A 5,000-nucleotide genomic window follows, 5' to 3' on the forward strand; every position below is an offset into this window, starting at 1 on the left:
AACGCAGCCACAGCACAAATTATTTCTTAATGACTATTTAATTGGATTCGATTCATTTATTGCATGGTTAATGTAACGTAATCTAATCTAACATGGGGCCCCCAGATTCAATCAACCACAACACACAATCCTATCGTGCATTTAAGGTCAGATATAAGTTTTAATTACAAAACCGTGGAAAGCAAATGACAGTTATGCTTCCAGGCAGCGAACTCAGCTGCAATGTGATCCTACGGTGGAAGCACTGAAGCACTGAGGCACGGGGGAATCGATAGCAAAGTCTTTAATGCTAATGGAGAAGGAAACGATGCATCTCAAGATGCGGAGAGAAACACATTTGCTTTGAAACATGAAAATCAATCGGAGGTCCTCGAGCGTCGGAGGGAAGCGAGAGGTGACCGGAGCGTTGCGTTACGGCTGATGATGGAGGGCACGAGACAATGGAGGAGTGTGAAATTCACAATTCATCATCTTACAAACAAACGCGTTCAGAAAAAAACCACTGCTGTGCTCACCCTCAGCCACTCGTTTTTAAAAACAATTCGTGAGTTTAGAATGATAAGGTTCTATCTCCGTTTAGGGCAGTTCAGAGATATTGAGCGCCAAAGTTTTTGTGAGATGGAACCTTTGTATTTTATTAATTACTAACTCAAAAATGTCAACATTTTAAAAATAACACCACACAGGCATTAATAAACACCTAATGGATTTGGACAAAAATGGAGATAGAACGTTATAATTCTAACGTCACGAATTTCAAACACCTCATTTTCAACACCTCATTTTGAGAACTAATAAGTTACAATAAAGGTAAGACCCCCCCCTCTCTAGGATATACAGTTGAGAGAGATGAACAGTTGAAATGGCCAAGGACATGCATTCAACATCAGATCCATAATATATACTGTCTGCCAGGTATATTTAGGCTGCGTTCGTAAAATTCGCTCTGGAATCTGATCGGCACTCATGGGAATGCCCTCCTCTTGTCCAATCAGATTACTCGGTTCCCTTTATGACGTTGAGCCCATGGCTGTGTTAATCGTTTCCTGTACCTGTTCGTTAATACTGTGTTCTATGTGCTCATGTTATCTCTATCCTCCTCTCTCTCTCACCCATCCTTCCTGTCATCCCTCCTCTCTCTCACCCATCCTTCCTGTCAATCTCTACTGTCTCTATCCTCCTCTCTCTCTCACCCATCCTTCCTGTCAATCTCTACTGTCTCTATCCTCCTCTCTCTCTCTCTCTCACCCATCCTTCCTGTCAATCTCTACTGTCTCTATCCTCCTCTCTCTCTCACCCATCCTTCCTGTCAATCTCTACTGTCTCTATCCTCCTCTCTCTCTCACCCATCCTTCCTGTCAATCTCTACTGTCTCTATCCTCCTCTCTCTCACCCATCCTTCCTGTCAGTCTCTACTGTCTCTATCCTCCTCTCTCTCACCCATCCTTCCTGTCAATCTCTACTGTCTCTATCCTCCTCTCTCTCTCACCCATCCTTCCTGTCAATCTCTACTGTCTCTATCCTCCTCTCTCTCTCTCACCCATCCTTCCTGTCAATCTCTACTGTCTCTATCCTCCTCTCTCTCTCGCCCATCCTTCCTGTCAATCTCTACTGTCTCTATCCTCCTCTCTCTCTCTCACCCATCCTTCCTGTCAATCTCTACTGTCTCTATCCTCCTCTCTCTCTCGCCCATCCTTCCTGTCAATCTCTACTGTCTCTATCCTCCTCTCTCTCTCACCCATCCTTCCTGTCAATCTCTACTGTCTCTATCCTCCTCTCTCTCACCCATCCTTCCTGTCAATCTCTACTGTCTCTATCCTCCTCTCTCTCACCCATCCTTCCTGTCAATCTCTACTGTCCATCCCAATAAATCAGAAATGCCCTAAAAACATATTTTGTAAAAAAAATCATTCCGTTCGCCCACCAAGAAAGGCTACATAATGAGGAGGGTCAATCAATATTTAACGTGGTTCACTAAACTCCCTGACATCTCTCAGCCTGAGGGTATTGTATCTAGCTGAACAAAGTTCTAGAAGCTTCCCTGAGGTAGTTAGACGTTGTGTCGGTTGGAAGTACAGAGCAGGGTGCCTCTGATGAGAGCGTCGTCTCGCGACCTTTCCTGAAGCAATTTCTTTGAGTGTGTCAGGGTCTCAGAGTACACGGTAGGCCTGGATGCTGCCTGATCAAATATTAAGGGGCGCGCAGACAGACAGCAGGATGAAGACACATTCCTCTACACAGCAGGACCCTGAAGAATGAAGAGGGATTAGGATCAAACAGGCAGAGGAGAGAAGAAGTCTCGCTGTTTTATTAAGAAGGAAAGGAGCCGGGGAGAATCACTGTTACCCCTTTTACCACCAAGGCAGTTTGAGGTTTTTCGCGTTTTCACAGCCAAAAGAACCGGGAACTCTGGGAAAACTGGTTCCAAACTGGTTCCGTTGAGAGGGGTTATCAATGGAATTGCAGGACAGAAGGCTGTGTTCGTAAATTCGCTCTGAGAGCGCCGGAGTGCACACTGGGGTATTATTATTAATAATAGGGATGTCCCGATCCCACTTTTTCACTACCGATACCGATACCGATACCTGGGCTTCGGGTATCTGCGATACCGATACCGATCCGATATTTGTATAAATGTTTTGACCCCTGAATAATAACAAATACCTCCCCAGTATATAGTCCACACCAACAACAGTTAAATTAAAGACTGCCAGCCTTTATTAAAGCAACAAATGCGACGTGTTGTGGATTGGAACTATGGATCATAAGCTTTCAAATGATGTGTCATACATTGAAATCCGAAAAAATATGAAGTTAGAGTCATTTGAATGTTGTTAGACGTCAGGCACATATAGGGTTAACCTCTTTGTAATGAAACCGGAAGCACACAGCGCTATGCGTATTTTAAGCGCATATAGGACTCGCGTGAAGCATTTCTGCGACACGCGTTTCTGTTCACTGTTTTCATTCCCTCATCGCTTATACACATACGTTTGACTGCGCATGACAGTAGGATCGGATCGGAGCCTTTTTTTTCTGGTGCGATCCGCGATCCAGCATTCAGGTCCAATATCGCGGCGATATCCGATATCAGTATCGGATCGGGACATCCCTAATTAATAATAATAATAATAATAATTCATTATATTTATAAAGCGCTTTTCAGGGACTCAAAGACGCTGACAGTATGGGTACACACTAGGGGTGTAAATCACCAGCTTCATCACGATACGATATTATATCGATTTGTTTGTATGACGATACAATGTTTGACGATATCACAATGTCAGTCACGATACGATTTCGATTCGATTCGATTCAAGATCGATATGACGATATGATCGATATGACGCGATATCATATGCCAATCTAACACAATTATCAACTCACAAAAACAACTAGAATATGATTTGACCATTTTATTTGTGAGCTCTTCCAGGTATCCAGAATTTAAATCATATTGTATTATACAGTATTCTTCTGTTACAAAAAGAAAAATAGACCCGTTCACTAGTCTCACAAACAAGAGATATTCAGCTTTAAAACATTAATGTCCTATGAAACAAAACGGCGCGGCCAAGCGATGTCCCCCAGACAGGCGAAGGCGCTGTCCAATCCAGTTGAGAAACTGGACGGGGGCGGGGTGAGCGCGGCCGCTGCAGCGAATGGAATTCCAAAACAAGCGCACCTCAAGCTAAAAAGCGAAAGACAGGACTTTCCTCGTGACTTTTTTAGACGGATTTGGTAGAGGCAACTCATATATAATGGTGACAGTCACGCAGAATGTGCCATTTCAAAATAAAGGTGTATCTTTAAGATGACGATATAGATCGATGTTTTTACATTGCGTCGATGTAATCAGATCGTTAGTCAATGAATCGATGCATCGATGTGAATCGATGTATCGTTACACCCCTAGTACACACTACAGAAACACAGAAACAACAAGCAACAGATAACATGAGCACATAGAACACAGAGTTAACGAACAGGTACAGGAAACGATTAACACAGCAATGGGTTCAACGTCATAAAGGGACCAAGTAATCTGATTGGACAAGAGGAGGGCATTCCCATGAGTGCCGATCAGATTCCAGAGCGAATTCTATATATAGTATATACCGGCAGACAATCAGATCTGCTCATCTGCAATCTGTTGGTCTGCTGTGTTTAGACCTGGAACACCACCTGCTTGCTGTTAGTGTGTCGGTACAGTAGGAACTCTCTCCCTCAACCACTCAGAGACTCACCCTCACTCTCCACTTTTAAATCCCACCTCTAAACCTACCTGTTCTCCCAGGCATACATCCTCCCCTACCCCTAACCATCTCCCCTAACCCTACCACCCCCCCTCCCCCCCCTGGACATGTATACAACCTCCCCTACCCCTAACCATCTCCCCTAACCCTGCCACCCCCCCTCCCCCCCTGGACATGCATACAACCTCCCCTACCCCTAACCATCTCCCCTAACCCTGCCACCCCCCTCCCTCCCCCCCTGGACATGCATACAACCTCCCCTACCCCTAACCATCTCCCCTAACCCTGCCACCCCCCTCCCTCCCCCCCTGGACATGCATACAACCTCCCCTACCCCTAACCATCTCCCCTAACCCTGCCACCCCCCCTCCCCCCCCTGGACATGCATACAACCTCCCCTACCCCTAACCATCTCCCCTAACCCTGCCACCCCCCCTCCCCCCCCCCTGGACATGCATACAACCTCCCCTACCCCTAACCATCTCCCCTAACCCTGCCACCCCCCTCCCTCCCCCCCTGGACATGCATACAACCTCCCCTACCCCTAACCATCTCCCCTAACCCTGCCACCCCCCTCCCTCCCCCCCTGGACATTGATGTGTTAATTGTTCCCTGTGCCTGTTGTTAACTCTGTGTTCTATGTGCTCATGTTATCTGTTGCTTGTTGTTTCTGTGTCTTCTGTTTTTCTCATATTGTCAGCGTCTTTGAGCCCCGGAAAAGAGCTATATAAATACAATGAA

At 45.7% G+C, this 5,000-nt stretch overlaps 1 protein-coding gene across 1 annotated transcript in view; it reads right to left on the bottom strand.

Annotated features, from left to right (window-relative positions):
* usp13 (ubiquitin specific peptidase 13) overlaps positions 1–5,000 on the bottom strand; it is a gene marked incomplete at both ends in the record, with an annotated part of 58,702 nt that overhangs the window by 7,361 nt on the left and 46,341 nt on the right. The window lies entirely within an intron of this gene.

The sequence above is a fragment of the Nansenia antarctica genome (genome assembly GCF_963989245.1).
Source record: "Nansenia antarctica genome assembly, chromosome: 1".
Classification (NCBI taxonomy): domain Eukaryota; kingdom Metazoa; phylum Chordata; class Actinopteri; order Argentiniformes; family Microstomatidae; genus Nansenia; species Nansenia antarctica.